This window comes from Phragmites australis, chromosome 12 (genome assembly GCF_958298935.1).
Source record: "Phragmites australis chromosome 12, lpPhrAust1.1, whole genome shotgun sequence".
Lineage (NCBI taxonomy): Eukaryota > Viridiplantae > Streptophyta > Magnoliopsida > Poales > Poaceae > Phragmites > Phragmites australis.
In genome coordinates, this window is record NC_084932.1 from 3,836,849 (window position 1) to 3,856,719 (window position 19,871).

Below are 19,871 nucleotides of genomic sequence, written 5' to 3' on the forward strand. Positions count from 1 at the left end.
TCGCCGTGTTTGTTCCAAATGTGATATCTCTCTCTCAATCCCCACCTTAACATGTGATCGTACACATTGTTAGGTTTTGGGAATTTCTTCTCGTTCTTGCAATCACAGCATGGATGCCACATTGCCGTTTTACCCCAACCTTCCATATCTGCCACCGCGGCACTCATGAAAGACTTCACCCCGCTCATGTACTCGTTACAAGTACGGCAATCAAGGTACATCCAACTTCTCTCCACCATCTACAAATTGAAAAAATATTCATTGTTAATAGAAACGAAAGAGTAGCTAGAATAAGTATATAAATTCTAACTCAATTTAACTAAATTAAGTGTGTGCGTGTGTTCTAGTGAGATTCAAGCCAACAATTAACATCCAATATGATACATGTTATCTATGGCGAATGATACTAACTAATTTCTGCATAGACAAAAATAGTTCCTAATCTCATTCGAGGTTATGAGGCCTGAGCATGTTACTATGCTCTTGTACAGTTCTAGAGAAAATTTCGGAAGCACCTCCCCGCTGTTATGCAAATATACGTCTCGACAACGAGCTAAGAGAGTGTGTATCCGGAGAACAACAGGGAGATACCTCCGAAATTCTCTCTAGAACCATACAAGAGCATAGAAACCTACTACTCGGACCACATATCCTTGAGCTGTCCAAAGTTCGTAGATAATTCAAAAGCATCTTCTTATAAATATGACAAGTTTCCAAGTCATATTTATAATCAAGCACTCCCGAACGGGAGACGTAGCTTACGCATGTGCGCTAATTCACTTTTACGAATACAATTAACATAATTACGCCATATACATATCAAGATTTGGGAGAAAGAGAAACTGTGAACACCAACTCAAACCCTATAATTTAGCAAATAGGAGCAAGAGGAGGAGGAAAGGGGATGCAAACCTTTAAAAGCCAAGGGGGATAATCCACATGTATCAAGATTTGGGAGAAGGAGCAAAATTGTTGATTCCAACTCAATCCTTAGAATCCACCATGCATATATGAGCAAGAGGAGGAGGAGATGGGGGAGACAAACCTTCAAAGGTCAAGGGGCAATCCAAACTTCAAATCACCAAGATTTGATTGGTCCTCAACAGAATCGCAAAAAAAAAAAATTGCCCTTTGCCGAGCAACCGGCAGACAGACACTATTTGGTTGTGTTGCTCGGTGCAGAAAATAACAGTAAACATCACTCATTAGTGACTAGTGATAAGAACACCCGTCACTAATGATGTAGTCATTAGTAACGGGAGTCCTTATCACCTGTCACTAATTAGTGGCCCATTAGTGACAGGTAACATCACTCATTAGTGATGGGTAATAAGGACACCCGTCACTAGGGAGTGGCCTGGCAGTGAACCGTCCGAGCCTACATTTAGTGACATGTGCCCTCGCTAGCCATCACTAATGACTACATCATTAGTGACAGGCTTTGAGGTAACCCGTTACTATTATCTTTAGTGATGGATCATTTACTCGCTGTCACTAATGACCCTCTCATTAGTGGCGGGTCTTGGTCGGGTCTTAGCCCGGGCCACTCATTAGTGATGGCTTTTCAGTTAACGACTTTGTAGTTAACAACTTTTCATTCGAAGTCGTTCTGATGCCCAAATAATCGTCAAAAGTCTCAAGCAATCAGGTGATAGATGAGAAGGTAAGAAGGCTTCACGCGAGGTGACAAGTCACAGGTTTGACTTTGATGAACCGCACGAGCACGTATTTCGCGCGAAAAATCACATGATTGCTACAAATAGTTGCTACATAAGGAGTATTAACTAAAATATAGGACATAAAGGAGAGAAAATTTAGCATTAATAGCAATAGGCAAAATTTTAAGCAACCTGAAAGTATTCATCAATAGGCAAAATTTCATGTGAAAATTAGACGGGTCAAGTCTCCTCATGGGTCATGGCTTTGGGGGCAGGGGGTCATCTTTAATGATAATGTGACAAGACCATTAATTGCATAGTTGGAAATTTGGGCCACTAAGATCACCCCAAAGGGAGTTTCATTATCATTAAATAGAGCGACATGTCAGTATTTTTTGATGTGGCAAAGAAATAATGAAGAGAGAAGAAGGGGGTTTCATCTGCATGAAATCACTAAACACTCTTTCCAATATAATTACTCTCTTGTATGTGTTGCATATGAAACAACAAAATGAAACAATGCATTGTAGAGGGCTATTTCAACCATCAATTAAATACATTCTTGTTTATGTGGCACTCTTGGAAACACGAATATGAAACCTCCCATTAGGACTAGTCTAAGGAAAGACTGACAGAACTGAAGTTAACATAGCAACCGAGTGGAGACTAAATATTGATTTGACTCACTAATTGAAGCCGATGCTTGTAGTAACCAGAACTTGAGTTGGTTTGAATTAGACAATTCTTCCTCGGGAAACATGTCATCGTGGTGACAAGCCGCCCCGCCTACCTCCGGCGGAGTGGAAGGACGCTTCATCTATTGTAGTTGGAGAGAGACGGAGAAAGGGGAAAACGACGGTGTCATTGTTAGGCATGGCAGTGAGGAAAATTTTTGTAGGAATGGGTAACTATCTCATCTTTGATTGGAGGAATTTTCTCTCGTTTCCATCTCCACCTACGGGGGAGAAAATTCTCTCATCTCCGCCTCCGTACGGGGAATGTGTACCCAATGGGTTCCCTGTCCCCGCTGCGCCAGTACGGTGAAAGGCACCTGACGGACCTGTTGCTCTACGGGTTTTGATAGGTTGGACTTTAGTTGGACTATTTCTTGCATATATGGGCCCTAGGGAATTTAGATATTTCAAAAAATTGGTCCCGCGAGAAACAGGGACGGGAATACCTCCGCCATACCCGATGGGAAGGACTTTTCCCCCATTAAACTCCGTGAGGAGAAAATTAGCCCCATTTGTATTCTCTAATAGAAGAATTTCCGGTCGGAAAACGGAGATCGGGGCCATTTACATCCCTAATCGCTGTCCCTTGTAGAAGAAAGAAGAAGCGAGATAAAAAAAAGTCCGCCCCGCGTGACGCTGTCCTCCACTTCAGGTGCGACGAAGTGAGCCGCCACGTCAGCGCGACGGTGATCTTCCCCGGTAACGCCGCCCCCTCGCTCTAACCCGGCCGAGGCGGCGATTAAACTATAAGCTGATTCCGGGTTTAAGCCTCCGGGATCCAACCAAGGCAAACGCTGATTGGAGCGAGTGGTGCTCTCCCCATCTCCTACCGCACTCGCCCGCGCGCAGGAAGGTTGACCCCGTCGGGGGCCGGCGAGCTTCGCAGGTACGGTGACCAACCACGCCGCTGCTCTCGTAGATTTCCTCCCGTTTCGCACGCTCTCCTGCTGTATCGGTGTTTCGTGGGTCGTGGGTTTGGGGGGATTGGTCGGGACCTGGGGGTGTTTTTGAGCTGCGGATCGAGTTAGATTTAGCGCTCCATTAAATGGTCTAAGTGGAGAAGTACCATCCAATATCGGCAACTCTCTACCCAATCTCGAACTGCTCCAATTAGGTGGCAACTTCTTTCATGGGCATATCCCATCTGGATTAACAAATGCTTCGAGGCTATACGAGCTCGATATATCCAGGAATAATTTCACTGGGGTGGTACCTAGCTCCATCGGCAAACTTTCTAAACTATCTGTGTTAAATCTCGAGTTCAATAAACTCCGAGCAAGCAACAAGCAAGACTGGAACTTTATGGACAGCTTAGCCAACTGCACTGAGCTGCAGCGTTTGGAGGTAGATGGGAATTGTCTAGAAGGCCATGTTCGAAATTCATTAGGTAACCTTTCCAATCAACTCCAATATCTATATCTGGGAGGAAATCAGTTGTCAGGATATTTTCCTTCTGGTATAGCAAACCATCGCAACCTGATCCTTGTGACATTGGAACTGAATCAATTTACTGGAGTGCTTCCAGAATGGCTTGGAACTCTAAAAAATCTGCAAATACTATCACTAGGCAGCAATTTCTTTACAGGGGTCATTCCACCAACCTTTTCAAATATGACTCAATTGGAACGTGTCTATCTATACGCAAACAAATTTGATGGATACATAACCTCAATCCTAGGAAACCTCCAAATGCTTGAAGTACTGGACATTAGAAACAACAATCTTCATGGGAGCATACCAAAGGAGCTCTTCAGAATTCCAACATTAGGACAGATTGACTTATCTTTCAACAACCTAGATGGACCACTTCATCCCGATATTAGCAATGCCAAACAACTCATATATTTGAATCTTCAATGTAATAATTTATCTTTAGATATTCCAAGCACTTTGGGTGACTGTGAAAGTTTACAAGTTATCAAGCTGGGCCATAACGTTTTCAGTGGAAGCATCCCCACATCATTAATATAACTAGCCTACAAGTTCTCAATTTGTCTCACAATAACTTGACCGGATCAATACCAGTGTCTCTTGGCAGCCCACAACTTCTTGAGCAACTAGATGTGTCATTCAACCACCTAAATGGTGAGGTTCCAACAAAAGGAATTTTTGGGAATGCAACTGCCGTGAGGATTGATGGAAACCAGGGGCTTTGTGGTGGGGCTCTGGAGTTACACTTACTCTCTTGTTCTGTCACGCCTTTGAATTCCAGAAGGCACAAGCATTCCACCGTGCAAAAAGTGGTGATCCCGTTAGCCTGTATTGTGGCACTTGCTATAGTCATATCTGTAATGTTGCTCTGGAGGGGCAAACAAAAGAGAAAACCTATATTTCGGCCCTCATTTGGTAGCAACTTTCCGAAAGTTTCTTACCATGATCTTGCTAGAGCAACAGAGGGGTTTGCCACATCCAATTTAATTGGTAGAGGAAGATATTCTTTCGTTTATCAAGGAAAAATGTTCCAAGACAGAATTGTGGTTGCTATCAAAGTTTTCAGCCTGGAGACAGAGGGAGCACATAAGAGCTTCATCGTAGACTGTAATGCTCTGAGAAATGTGCGGCATCGCAATCTAGTTCCTATCCTAACTGCGTGCTCAAGTATTGATTATAAGGGGAATGATTTCAAAGCCTTAGTCTATGAGTTCATGCCGCGAGGTGACCTGCATGCACTACTGTACTCAGCTCAAGATGATGAGAACACTTCAACTCCGAGCCGCATTACACTGGCACAAAGGTTAAGCATTGTGGTGGATGTTGCAGATGCATTGGAATACCTCCACCATAACAACCAAGGAACTATTGTTCACTGCGATCTGAAGCCAGGCAACATTCTTCTGGATGACAACATGACGGCACATGTTGGAGACTTTGGTCTTGCAAGGTTCAAAGTTGATTCTACAGCATCATCTTCCAGTGATTCGATCTCAACTTCTTCAATTGCTATAAAGGGAACAATTGGATATGTTGCCCCAGGTATTCTAATTTTCGTAATGCGTTGTGGTTCCTCTACTAAACTTTGGACTAAAACTTTCTTGTATATGTTATCCACAGAATGTGCAGCAGGTGGTGGAGTTTCAAGTGCTGGGGATGTTTACAGCTTTGGGATTTGTCTACTTGAAGTATTTTGCGGAAGAGGCCAACTGACGATATGTTCAAGGACGGGCTGAACATTGCAACATTCGTTGAGATGAACTTCCCGGACAGGATATCACAGATTGTAGATCCTGAACTACTAGAAGAGGAGCATGCATTATCGCAAGAAACATCAGCTGCCATGAAGGAGAAAAGCTTGGAGTGTTTACTTTCAGTGCTAAACATTGGACTTCGCTGCGCTAAGGCGTCCCCAAATGAGCGTCTGGACATGCAGGAAGTGGCTGCAAAGCTGCACGGAATCAAGGAGGCATATCTGAGGGGAAATATTGGTAATATACTAGCTATTTCATTTATAAATTTTTTTTTTGCAGGCAAAGAGAGAGCTTTATTGATTACTCAGAAACGTAATTACACTCCTGGGCAATCATAGACTCAACGCAAAGGGGAACCTGCATACGCCACACTGCAGAGTGTGTAGTACGTTTCGCCAATTGCACGAGTTCGTGAGCGACTAAATTCCTCTCTCTCTTTACAGCCTGGAACTTCACTTCCGGCAAAGAGCAACTAGCCTGCTTGGTGTCCTCAATCAAGAAGCTAAGTGCCGACTTATCAGTAACTCTACATCTCAGAGCATTGATAATTGTGGCACAGTCCGATTCCACAATCACCTTTTCCCGAATCCATTCAGCCGCTAGGTTTATCCCATCTCTGCACGCCATTAACTCCACCTCCTCCGCAGATGAGCAATCGAAGATCGCCCTCCAGGCACATAGCAGAGCAGAACCATGGTGGTTTCGGATGACAATGCCCACTCCGGCCCTTCCCGATTCTGCTGAAAACGCCCCGTCCACGTTTATTTTAACCCATCCCACTGGAGGAGGAGTCCAGCGCAGATGTCCCCTCAGCTCAGCCTTGGCCAGTCTAGCCTTCCGCCGTTGCTCAGCAGCAGACAGCATTACCCGCTTTCCTTTGTCATTCCCCATCCCCTGTTCTTGCCAGATCATAAACAGTGTCTCAAGGTAACTGCATAAAAATCGGACAGAGACAGCTATCGGCGATCAGCTTTCATTGTGTACAATTTCATTTCTCACATGCCAAGAGCGCCACATAAGGAGAGCAACTTGCACACCAATTTCAGGATCCAAACTGGAAATCAATAGAAGAAGCCAGTCCGGACCATTGAAGCGAAATTGATCCTCTTTCGGTAGGTTCCAGTGCATTCTGATAGCTGACCGAAGCTCTTTTGCCTCAATGCAATTTACTAACGCATGATGCTCCGTCTCAGGCTCCAAACTGCATAGCTCGCACATGTTAATCCTTTCAATTTGTCTCCTCCATTTATTAACTCGAGTGGGTAAACCTTGATTGATAACTCTCCAAATGAAGTTCTTTACCTTTGTAGGCACTTTCAATTTCCATACCGAATTCCATAATGGTCTCTCCCCCAAAGGGTGGCTGCTCATACTGCCTTCATGTAATACCGAATTTTTGGAGGAAAAAAAAGAGAGGAATTTGACCGCATTTTTGACTTTTGATCCGAGGCTCGTATGGACAATCGGAGACCGTGGTTGCGTTCATCTCGTCGAGACGAACCCATTTTGCTATTCATATGTCCGTTCCGGGCACTTTGAGACCCGTAGCGAGCCCAATAAATTTAGACCGTTCGTTGTTTAAAAAATAAAAAATAAAAAAAAAGAGAGAAGAGATAAAGCTCCGGTCGTCACTCGATCCATCCAGAGGTTTCGAGCGCTCGCGTCTCTTTTTTCTTCTCTCTCTCTCAGTGTGTCGCGCGCCCAAGCTCATCGTTGTGCTCTGCGCCGAGCTCCCGCCGCCGCCTTGCCGCTGCTCGCCGCGCCGCTGCGCCGCGCCACCACCTGCCGTGCGCCGTCGTCGCGCTGGGCCGGCTCTGCGCCGTCGCGCCAGGCTGTGCGTCCTGCCGCCTCTGCGCTGAGCTGCTGCTGCCGCCGGTGCTGCGCGCTGCCGTGCCTCTGTGCTAATCGCTGTGTGAAGGAGCAGCAGCAGCCGCCAGCCAGCCGGCCGAAGTAGCCAGCTGACCGATCGAAGAAGCAAGCAGCCAGCGCAGGAAGAAGCCAGGAAAAAGAAAAGGGAAGAAAAAAAAAGAGAAAAGAAAAAAAAGGGGGAAAGTTGGAAATTTCGGAATTTCGTCGGATTCGTCGTCAATCTTTCGAAGGCGATTTCTCGGTAATTTCTGGACGTTTGTGGTTGAATTAAATCAAATCAAGCAATTCGTGTCGTATTATTTCATGTGATCAATAGTCTGATTCTTTTTTATAATCGTTGTTGATTCGAAGATACGACATCCGAGTTGAAGTATTTCTTTTCGTTCATCGGAGCGAAGTCTAATTAGTGAGAATTTTGGTTCGACTCTGAATTGGAAATAGTGTATCATTTTATGTGATACAGTTTTCTATTTAGTTTTCCGAAATATAGGCGTACCGATGGCGTGGACGTTATTCTTTTTCGGTAATTGGTTTAGGTGCTTTTGGCGTATTAGTGTGCATCCTCTTTTATTTCGTCGTTGCGGTGTCGTTGTGCTAATGGTGTGTTTGTTCAGGTGGTGTGACCTCACGTCACGACTAGTGCCTGGCTTCATCGTCGGTAAAGGCAAGTGAATGTATTGTATGACTATGCTTTAACCTAATATTGGGTTGCCTACATTCTTTAATTGCAGTGCATTCATCTAATCTGAATGACTGATTCTGAGCTGAGTACTATGTTGTTTACGTTTCCAGAAGTTTACTCGATGATTGATTTACGAAGTGCAGTAGGCACGATATGCCATTCTGCAGTTGTTCATTAATGTTGTATGCAATGTTTTTTTTTGAAGTCTCAAGCATATTCCGGAAGTTATGTTGGTTATGCTTGAAGCACGTCATACATATATATCTCATGCATTGAAAGTTTGTCGTCGTCTTCTGGCCGCGACCGTACCGGTACAGTACCGTATGTCACCCGAGGAGGGGTACGGTGCACACCCTTACGTTACCCGAGGAGGGGTAAGGGTGAGAAGAGCATGTCATGTGCATGGTTATATCTTCTTATGAAATTCAATGAATCATTCGCATCAAATCTTATTTCCTTTAGTTAGCTTGTATATAGATATATATGCGGCTCTGAAGGCTTATACCAACCGAATGTTAAAATGTTTAATGTTATAGTTGGACTTGCTTAGTCATAATTGTTTCTCCTAGTGTTGGCGGTCTGTTTCATTACTAGTTTCTATTTAGAATTGTTAGCACATTCAACTGTGGCTAAATAGTTTTTTGTTAAAGTACCTTTCACTTGCTGAGATTTTCGAATCTCACCCGTGTTTTCTTTACAGGTATGTTTAGATGTTGACGTGCATTTTGGGGATGGATCTTGGTAGCTGCACACACTACCTCATCACCATGTTGATAGCTCAACCGGTGTTATAAATGGTGTTTTTGGTGGTCTGTCGTTTGCTTGGTTCATGTTGTGGTAGACGCTGGTAGCGTCATAACGGTTTCTATATAGGCTGGTTATATCTGATTCTGTCTGCCTGAGATATTTCTTTTGGTCAGTTATACCTCTCTATAGAGGAAATGCTGCCAAAATATCCTATTTTCATATAAATAGGCTGAGTTGTAAAGTAGGGTGTTACAGCTTGGTATCAGAGCCTAGGCTTTAGGTCCTAGGTAATTGAATGATGAACCTGACACACTTGCACAAATAGAATGGGTATGGGATGCATTGCATTGCACACGTCTTGTTTATCTTTGTTCGCTTATGTTCGCTATCTCAAATAAGTATTATTGAAGTTACTTGTTTGATTGTCCACATATTCTTTAGTGTTTTATCATTGATATATATTGTTAAGTTGTTGGAGTCAGTTCCGTTGGAATGGTGAATTTGACAGGGCGTTAAAATGGTTACATTGGTCATTAGAACCTGAGAAGCTTCAGAGGATCAATAGCATAACTGTTGTATGGCACTGCAGATGGGGTAAGTGGAGGGCCCCCATGATGCCTTTTCTGCATTGCCAGGTGAGGTTGACCAAGAGTTAGGTTTGCGATCCAACTATCCACATACAGAGCGAATATTTTGGGTACGAGATGGAATGGCCCCCATGTCGTTGACCCTAACTATTCGTTCTCGAAATGTCGGAGAAATGGATCGATATGTGCCTTACCATAGAAGATAAGGTGATAATATTTTCAACCTGACCATTAGAATGGTGTAGGATTTCTTTTTTCCATGGAGTCGGGGCGATCTTTTTGTCGATTGTGTGAAGATGTGTTGATAGTGAGATCCTAATAGGGTTCTGGGAGTTTTTCTAATCTTTTGCTAGACTTGTACCCTAGTTGTTGATGTTTTGAGGGTTAGTTCACACCTCGTGTTTAAGTTGAGATGTTTACATATCTTATGTGTCAGTTTCTTAAATATCTGAGAATAACCTTTTGTAATTGGAATATCTATGCATGTTTTGAAATGATTATTTGAGGTAGTTATTTTGTTAAGTTAGCCTTTGTGGAATAGTCCACTGGCTATGGGAGTTGGAGATATCGATTGCGTTGAAACAACCGATTTGTATCGAAGTGATGCTAATGGAGTGACACCTTACTTAAGGAGGCATCAGTTGTTTCAAACCTGTTTTATGAGGTTTCACGATTGGAATACCTAAGGTTGGCTCTTGCGGGGCTGAGGTAGAGATTTTGGTTGAAACGTGTTATGTTTCTGATATCGCTTAGCTAAACCTGTCATTTGCTTTGAAGTTTGAAGCGAAGAATATACTTGGGTTGTAGGAGCATTGGCGTTGTCAAGGGTTTACTGAATAGTCTATGACCTATAACATCATGATAGGATGCTAAGTTGGCTTGTCACCATGGGAGCATTATCAATTGAACCTGGTGAGTTTTGCTCGTTGAGTGAATGTTGAAATTTAAGGTTGCCTAAATTTTTCCTGACCTAATAATCGAAGGTGTTGTTAGGGCTTGTCATGGTGTTTTATTGATAGATTTTTAATGTGATCCATCCTAGAACTTTGTTTCCTATTGGCTCTTGTGGGGTGAATGAAGTTAAAGAAGTAATTGATTAATTTCTGACGTGAGAGTTTTGGATTTTTGTTGGTGACCCAGTTCTCTCTAAGGATGGAGAATTGACTGAGAGATGCCTGAGTGGGTTTACATGTTGGAAGTTTGTATCTATTGGGAGTAAGTCTATTTAAAACCTGGTTCAAGGAAAGAGTGGGGTTCATTCCGGTATTTAAATACTGAGATTAGAGTTATGTTTGGGAGCTAAGGGTTGCTCCCCTGTTTAAAGGAATGTTATGAAAGAGGATGAACCATTGGGGTGTATCTTTGTAGTTTTGTTGCTGTTCAGGAGAGGGTATGCCTTCTAAGGACCCGGAGAGAAGCATTGTATGCTAATGCTCGACCCGTGGACGGTAAATTGGTGTTGCAAATGGTGCTTGCTAAACTAAATTCGCAAAATAACTAAATTTGAGTTGGGTTAACAGGGTTGAGGTTGCAGAAGTCATATTTTCAACCCTCTCCATGAGCTTTCCGCAGTGATCATCTTGTCGGTTAGATTAACCGATGTCTTTTCAACTTTTAAGGAGGATGTGTTTTTGCATGCAATTTTACTTTGAAGAAGTTGTGGCGTGGTTACCGATAGTATGACTGTCCTGGGAATGTGAGCAAGATGTGAAGTTCTTTAGTATGCCAGTTTGGCATGTTTCTGAATGTACCGGTCAATACAGTTTACCTATTGGTCCAACTGCCTTTGGATGGAAGTGTTCTGGTATTCAAGTTGGAAAGTGCAAGTCTAAACTTGTACCATGAAGGATGAGTCGTTAGATGTTTGGAAAGATTGATTTAGTCAAGTGGTTGTAATCTCCTGATCACTCCTTCTAGACTTGGTGATACATCGGGATGAGAGTGACCAACTAGAGGTTTATATCTTAACGTTGTGACTGTCTCTTGTGTAGATTTACCCGCACTCGTATTTTTGGAGTTAGTGATGTTGGTAGAAGAGGTGAAGTGTTGATGTTTCTTTAATCATGAACCATAAAGGTTTTAAATTGATCCTTCCTGTGAAGGAGTTGAAGTTGAAGCGAAGAAGGTTTATATTCTTATTGGGGGTTTCGACCCGAGTTTGTGGAGATAGCCAAACAATATTTTTGGTGTGATTGCATTCACCAAAAAGGATGTTTCTGGGCAATTAATGCCTTGGTTTTTGAACTAGTCGAAGAGAGTGTCTCATAATTGACTGGTATAGTATTAGCAGAAATGTTGTGTGTTCTTGGATTCGTTTTCCCTTCTAAGAGTGAGAAGGCAACGGCATGGTAAAGATCGTCCAATGTAACCGAGATTCGGAGTTTTCTTGGATTCGCTGGCCATTATCGACATTTTATACAAGGTTTTTCTTTTATTGCAAAGCATATGATTAGACCTACTGAGAAGTGTGTTCCATTTGTATGGACTGATGAATGTGAGATAAATTTCCAAACTTTGAAGAATAAGTCAGTGAACGCTCGTTTTCTGGCTTTGCCCGAGAGTGGCAAGCGTTTCGCAGTCTACACCGATATTGTCCGAATTGGACTTGACTGTGTGCTTATGCAAGGAGGTCAAATAATTGCATATACTTCCAGACAATTGAAAACTCATGAACAAAATTATCCCACTCATGACCTAGAATGGGCTGTAGTGGTTTTTGCCTTGAAGAGTTGGAGGCATTACCTGTATGGTGAGTCATGCGATATTTTCACTGATCATAAGAGTCTCAAGTATATTTTCACTCAGAGAGATCACTACTTGGTCCGGATTTGGTTCAGCAAACATCAGAAAAGGTGCACCAAATACGTCAAAACCTGTTGGCTGCTCAAAGTCGACAGAAGAGCTATGCAGATATCCGGAGATGAGACCTAGAATTTATAGTTGGTGACTATGTTCTTCTCAGAGTGTCGCCAACCAAAGGTGTTGTACGTTTTGGTATCTCTGGAAAGCTTAACCCGAGGTACATTGGCCCATTTCTAATCACAGCCCGAGTAGGCAGTTTGGCGTACCGTCTTGATTTACCAGACTCAATGAGTGGAGTACATAAGGTCTTCCATGTTTCTATGCTAAGGAAATATTTCAGAGACCCTGAGCATAAAATTGATGTTGAATCGATCACGATAGAGAAAGATCTGACCGTAAAGTGCCACCCGATACGTATTTTGGGCTCCTCAGAGGGAGTTATGAGGAGGAGGATTATCAAGTTTGTGAGAGTCCTTTGGACAACTCAAACATAACGAGAAGCAACTTGGGAACTTGAAGAACAAATGCGCAAAAAGTATCCTGAGCTCTTTGAGACTGGTGAGTCATAAGTTTTGAAATATTTTTACCTCTGTTCCATAGTTGCCATGGAAGCGGCAGAATTCGGGGACGAATTCCTTTAACGGGGGGAGAATGTAATACCGAATTTTTGGAGGAAAAAAAAGAGAGGAATTTGACCGCATTTTTGACTTTTGATCCGAGGCTCGTATGGACGATCGGAGACCGTGGTTGCGTTCATCTCGTCGAGACGAACCCATTTTGCTATTCATATGTCCGTTCCGGGCACTTTGAGACCCGTAGCGAGCCCAATAAATTTAGACCGTTCGTTGTTTAAAAAATAAAAAATAAAAAAAAAGAGAGAAGAGATAAAGCTCCGGTCGTCACTCGATCCATCCAGAGGTTTCGAGCGCTCGCGTCTCTTTTTTCTTCTCTCTCTCTCTCAGTGTGTCGCGCGCCCAAGCTCATCGTTGTGCTCTGCGCCGAGCTCCCGCCGCCGCCTTGCCGCTGCTCGCCGCGCCGCTGCGCCGCGCCACCACCTGCCGTGCGCCGTCGTCGCGCTGGGCCGGCTCTGCGCCGTCGCGCCAGGCTGTGCGTCCTGCCGCCTCTGCGCTGAGCTGCTGCTGCCGCCGGTGCTGCGCGCTGCCGTGCCTCTGTGCTAATCGCTGTGTGAAGGAGCAGCAGCAGCCGCCAGCCAGCCGGCCGAAGTAGCCAGCTGACCGATCGAAGAAGCAAGCAGCCAGCGCAGGAAGAAGCCAGGAAAAAGAAAAGGGAAGAAAAAAAAAGAGAAAAGAAAAAAAAGGGGGAAAGTTGGAAATTTCGGAATTTCGTCGGATTCGTCGTCAATCTTTCGAAGGCGATTTCTCGGTAATTTCTGGACGTTTGTGGTTGAATTAAATCAAATCAAGCAATTCGTGTCGTATTATTTCATGTGATCAATAGTCTGATTCTTTTTTATAATCGTTGTTGATTCGAAGATACGACATCCGAGTTGAAGTATTTCTTTTCGTTCATCGGAGCGAAGTCTAATTAGTGAGAACTTTGGTTCGACTCTGAATTGGAAATAGTGTATCATTTTATGTGATACAGTTTTCTATTTAGTTTTCCGAAATATAGGCGTACCGATGGCGTGGACGTTATTCTTTTTCGGTAATTGGTTTAGGTGCTTTTGGCGTATTAGTGTGCATCCTCTTTTATTTCGTCGTTGCGGCGTCGTTGTGCTAATGGTGTGTTTGTTCAGGTGGTGTGACCTCACGTCACGACTAGTGCCTGGCTTCATCGTCGGTAAAGGCAAGTGAATGTATTGTATGACTATGCTTTAACCTAATATTGGGTTGCCTACATTCTTTAATTGCAGTGCATTCATCTAATCTGAATGACTGATTCTGAGCTGAGTACTATGTTGTTTACGTTTCCAGAAGTTTACTCGATGATTGATTTACGAAGTGCAGTAGGCACGATATGCCATTCTGCAGTTGTTCATTAGTGTTGTATGCAATGTTTTTTTTTGAAGTCTCAAGCATATTCCGGAAGTTATGTTGGTTATGCTTGAAGCACGTCATACATATATATCTCATGCATTGAAAGTTTGTCGTCGTCTTCTGGCCGCGACCGTACCGGTACAGTACCGTATGTTACCCGAGGAGGGGTACGGTGCACACCCTTACGTTATCCGAGGAGGGGTAAGGGTGAGAAGAGCATGTCATGTGCATGGTTATATCTTCTTATGAAATTCAATGAATCATTCGCATCAAATCTTATTTCCTTTAGTTAGCTTGTATATAGATATATATGCGGCTCTGAAGGCTTATACCAACCGAATGTTAAAATGTTTAATGTTATAGTTGGACTTGCTTAGTCATAATTGTTTCTCCTAGTGTTGGCGGTCTGTTTCATTACTAGTTTCTATTTAGAATTGTTAGCACATTCAACTGTGGCTAAATAGCTTTTTGTTAAAGTACCTTTCACTTGCTGAGATTTTCGAATCTCACCCGTGTTTTCTTTACAGGTATGTTTAGATGTTGACGTGCATTTTGGGGATGGATCTTGGTAGCTGCACACACTACCTCATCACCATGTTGATAGCTCAACCGGTGTTATAAATGGTGTTTTTGGTGGTCTGTCGTTTGCTTGGTTCATGTTGTGGTAGACGCTGGTAGCGTCATAACGGTTTCTATATAGGCTGGTTATATCTGATTCTGTCTGCCTGAGATATTTCTTTTGGTCAGTTATACCTCTCTATAGAGGAAATGCTGCCAAAATGTCCTATTTTCATATAAATAAGCTGAGTTGTAAAGTAGGGTGTTACACTTCACCCATGTTCTGATCCCGAAGATTCAGAGCCACTTTATAGGCACTTCGAACCGAGAAAACTCCTGTTTTTTCATAATGCCAGCAAAGACAGTCATTGTGCTCACTCCTAGGGATCTTAATCTTTAGAATTGCTTCTATTGGCCTTACGTTCCACTGAGAACCAAAGTTGGTCATAAGTTGGGAAACCTTTTTCAATCTACAAATCCCCCGTCGTCCAGATACTGCCAGATTTGACAATCTGGGAATCCAATTGTGACGCCATATATGCACCTTCTCTCTGTTGCCAATGCGCCAAATCAAACCCTTCTTTAGCAACTCCAACCCATGGATGATAGCTCGCCAAGTAGGAGACATAACAGTCGGAAAAGAAGTATCAATTAAATTTCCATTTGGATAATACTTCGCTTTGAGTACTCTAGCACAAAGGCTCTCAGGACACTCAACTAGACGCCAAGCTTGCCGGGCCAGTAGCGCTTGATTGAAGAGTCTCAAATCCCTGAAGCCCATGCCACCCATACCTTTAGACCGTATCATACATTGCCATGATATCCAATGAGTTTTCCTTTTGCCATTCTTCGATCCCCACCAAAAATTCCGAATGATTTTCTCCAACTCATCACATACACAATCCTGAAGTTTAAAGACATTCATAGTATACGTTGGGATTGCCTGAGCCACCGACTTGATGAGTACTTCCTTTGCTCCAATGGATAGTTCTTTCTCAAGGTAAGTTAACATCCGCTTGCCTAACCTCTCCCTTAGGGGCTGGAACCGATCTGCCTTTAGCCGACCATTTGGAGTAGGGAGGCCAAGATACTTCGGCTCAAAAGAAGTTTGAGTAGTGCCCAGTACGGAAGCAATTCTATCCTGGACTTCACCATCACAATTTTCATGGAACATAAGCGAACACTTCGAGTGATTAATTAATTGACCTGTTGCCGAGCAGAAAGAGTGCAGAAGGTCTCTGGTCCGTTGTGCTTCCAACTCATTAGCCCGAAAGAAAAGCAAACTATCATCAGCAAACAGCAAATGTGAAATACCCGGAGCCCTTCTGGAAACCTTTATAGGGGTAATTGCCATATTTTGAGACTCTTGTTGGAGCAGCACTGAGAGCGCATCCGCTACAAACAAAAAGAGGTATGGAGATAACGGATCACCTTGGCGTAGACCTCGTGTTGGGTGAAAGGAGTCTAAACGAACTCCATTGAAGCAGACAGCATAGCTTACAGTGGTCACACAACTCATCATCCACTGTATCCATTTTCGATGAAAGCCCAGCTTCTCTTGAACCTTTTGGAGAAACACCCAATCAACTCGGTCATAGGCCTTGGATAAATCCAATTTGTAAGCACAGAAGCCCCTCTCCTTGTCATTGATATGCTGCAAGGTATGAATGCATTCAAAGGCTATCAAAGCATTATCTGTAATGAGGCGTCCAGGGATAAAAGCGCCGAGAAATGACGGTAAGGCTTGCTCCTCTGCAGACTACTCCCGTCAGTAGGGCCAGCAAACTGAGGCTGGCAACTTGAAGCTGCAACACCAAGGCTGTGTTTTTTTTTTCTTTCTGTTTTCTTTATTTTTGGAGTTTTTTACGATACCCAATTATTGCTTTTGGTTATGATTAATAACGAGTTGTTTGCAAGATTTGAGAAGTAAAGAGCTTGTTGCGGTGAAGTCGGAGGTGCTATCGCGAGGGTGGCCTAGTATTGTTTGATCATCCTTGGCAAGTCTGTTGTTGTGGGAGCTTAGGGCCTTGGTTTCTGCTTTTAAGTGCTGTTCCGGTTTGCGAAGGGTGTTTCAATTTTACGTAGTGTCTTCTAGGCAGGAAAATAGTTCCGATAATATCCGAACCGGATCTGGAAAAACGGATACGGATTGTCTTATCCGAATACGGATATGGATATTTTCGGATCAGATACAGATATGGATATTTTCGGATCAGATACGAATATGGATATTCCTTATCCACATATGGAAACGGAAACATTTTTTGGGTCAGATACGGATTAAAAAACGTTTTTTTTCCCGGATACGGATACGGAAACGGATAATATCTGGATAAGAATACGGATAATAATGTTTTAATAAATATAGAATAATAGTTTTAATGTTTAAATAAGTTTCTTAAATGTTTTTAATTTTGGAAAATTCATAAATAATTATGATAATTTAGAAAAGGTTTTTTCTTTAGTAAAATAATTTTGAATAATATATTAAATTCAATTTTGTTTTATTTACTTTCTAAAAATCCTTTTTTAATTCCTAAAATTGCTAGAAAATACAAAAAAATCCCCAAAAAAAATACCGAGAGCCTCTAGAAAATTCCAAGAAAATTCATACGAACTTCTTTCACTCTTTCCAAGATATATCCCCATTGTTGCAACTCTGATCTAATTGTTTCTTTATACTATATTGTTATTTTTGTTGTTTTTATACGCATAATTTAAGGGATCTTTATCATTTGACAGATATCCGGATTCATATTTGTATTCGATTCATATTTGCATCGTATTTGTTTTTGATACTATCCGTATTCGTTTCCGTATCTGGAATTTCCGTATTTGTTTTCATTTCCGATTAAAAATAAGGATAAAAATATGGAATGACTATTATCCGTCTGTAGTCCATCCGTTTTCACCTGTAGTGTCTTCCTCACAGGGATAGTGTTGTAATTATATTCTTCTTAAGGATCTATTTAGTAGAGCTTAGCTTAAAAAAATCTTTAATACCGAATTCGCGTGGGATTCTCGAGCCAACCACGTCGATAATAAAACAACGCCTGTCGGATCAAGCCATCGAGGGACAGGAAAGCCGCCGGGTCTTGGCCTGTGAGCGCCGGTGTCCGGCGACTCTGCGAGTCCTCCCAGAGCGCGACGCTCCTCGACCTTTCTTCCCCTCCCCATCCCGCCACCCACCGCCTCCTTCGCCTTGGGTGAGATTTCAAGTGGCACCGCCGCCTCCACCCCCCGCCGTCACCGCCGCCTCCGTCTCCGGCCGCCACAGTCTACCGCTCCCCCACCCTCCAGTGTCGCAGGCTCGCAGCTCCCTACCTCCCCTCTTCCTCCGCCCGACAGAACCACCGTTGCTCACGCCCGGTGCTGCCCCCTCCGCATCCCCACCTCTCCTCCACCCGTTCCCGCCACCAGCTCTCGGCACCGGTGGACTACCACGTTGCAGCGCGTCCTCCAACCTACCCTGTTCCCATCGTCCTCGCCGTGTGGGAAAGGAGAAGACGGCGGCAGCAGCGGCGGATCCGTGGTAGCCGACGCACCGCGCGCCCCCAGCCGCTCCTCCCGAGGCCCACGCATGGCCGCGCGCCTCCCACATTGTGCGTCATCCCTTCCGACTACCCGTCGCCTTCGGTGTCATTCTTCGCTCCTCCCCATCTCTGGCTCCCCAGCCATGGATGCGTCCTCCCCTGCGGCTACTCCTCCACCGCCGTCGTGACCGGCCCCGAGACCCGCCCCGCCACTGTCACCTACCTGGTCTCCTGCGGCCTCTCCCCCGCCGCCGCCGCTACCGCCTCCACCTACAACGTCCGCATCCGGGACACGGACAGGGCCGGTGCCTTCCGCGACCTCCTCCTTGAGTACGGCTTCTCCGAGGCGGAGGACAGCCGCACGGTCTACCAGGACACGCTGCTTCTCAACTTCGATCCGAACCACCTCCGCCCCACACCTCTATGCTCCCCTTGGGACACCCGCACGGCGCGCGGAAGATGAGCACAGTGCGGCCGTTGGGCGGCGCCATCTTCCTGAGCACCGCCTCGAGCTCGCGGTGCCAGTCCCCCAACTCCGTATCGATCTCGCGGTGCGCGTCCCCTATAGCTCCACCGGCTGCGCAGTTTTGCCTGGTGGCAGCAGCCTGCGCACGCACTCCTCCATCTCGAGCTGAATGTCGAAGTCCACGGTCTTGCGCAAAAAAGGACAGCATATAAAGCTTTTAACAAACCACTTCAAAGTTTCTCTGAAGACCACAGATGAATTTTTCTGTCACTACTATGTGCGCCTCTTATCCTTGTTTACAATTGTTATTTTGTTTTCTTGCTCGTATCTAATTATTATTACTCCTATGTTTTATTGATCGCAGGTGAATCTAAAGTCTGAAGATGATAGGCCAGTTGATGGCAAGGGGTAGGGAGAAAAGTGATTGACAAACTCCAGCAAACATACGCAACTGAGCTTACAAAAAAAGATTTTGCATATGATGGTGAGAATAGCCTGTTTACAATTTGTGCTCTTCGTCAAGTTAACAACGAGTTTACTGTTGTGCTGGAAGATGTTTCCACTGGAAAGTAATGACTGCACTATTTCAGTTGCTTTGTCCTGATCTAGTACTGCGGCAACTATTCCTTCATGCTGACTTGATTTCCTTGCATTTAGGATGACTGCAAATGGCAGCCCTGGCAATGATAGTCCTTCTGGAAGTGACAGGAAAAGGGTTAGAAGGCCCTACCAGACAAAGACGTTCAAAGTGGAGCTATCCTTTGCAGCGAAAATTCCTATGAGTGCAATTGCACAGGCTTTGAGAGGTCAGGAATCGGAGCATACTCAGGAAGCAATCCGAGTAATAGATATTATTTTGAGACAGCAATCTGTAAAACAGAATGAATCTTTCATACCTTTCTGAAGGCTTATTTTTCATGCATCGTTGATTTTATTGATATTGTTTACAGCATAGCTATTCTGTATCCCTTAAACATTTTCCTTTTGTTTGCAGGGGTTGCCCCTTGGTCCGTCAATCATTCTTCCACAATAATCCTTCCAATTTTGTTGATT

General features: G+C 43.9%; 2 long non-coding RNA genes and 1 pseudogene across 2 annotated transcripts; all 3 read left to right on the plus strand.

Moving 5' to 3' along the window:
- The first annotated feature begins 2,558 nt into the window (after nucleotides 1-2,558).
- On the plus strand, nucleotides 2,559-19,363 carry LOC133887302 (receptor kinase-like protein Xa21; annotated as a pseudogene).
- Nucleotides 7,046-9,240, plus strand: LOC133887050 (uncharacterized). Its single transcript, XR_009903508.1, has 2 exons — nucleotides 7,046-7,687; nucleotides 8,829-9,240. It is a non-coding gene; the product is annotated as an uncharacterized LOC133887050 (long non-coding RNA).
- LOC133887051 (uncharacterized) lies at nucleotides 11,735-14,979 on the plus strand. The gene is made up of 2 exons (XR_009903509.1): nucleotides 11,735-13,647; nucleotides 14,789-14,979. It is a non-coding gene; the product is annotated as an uncharacterized LOC133887051 (long non-coding RNA).
- Nucleotides 19,364-19,871: the final 508 nt, after the last annotated feature.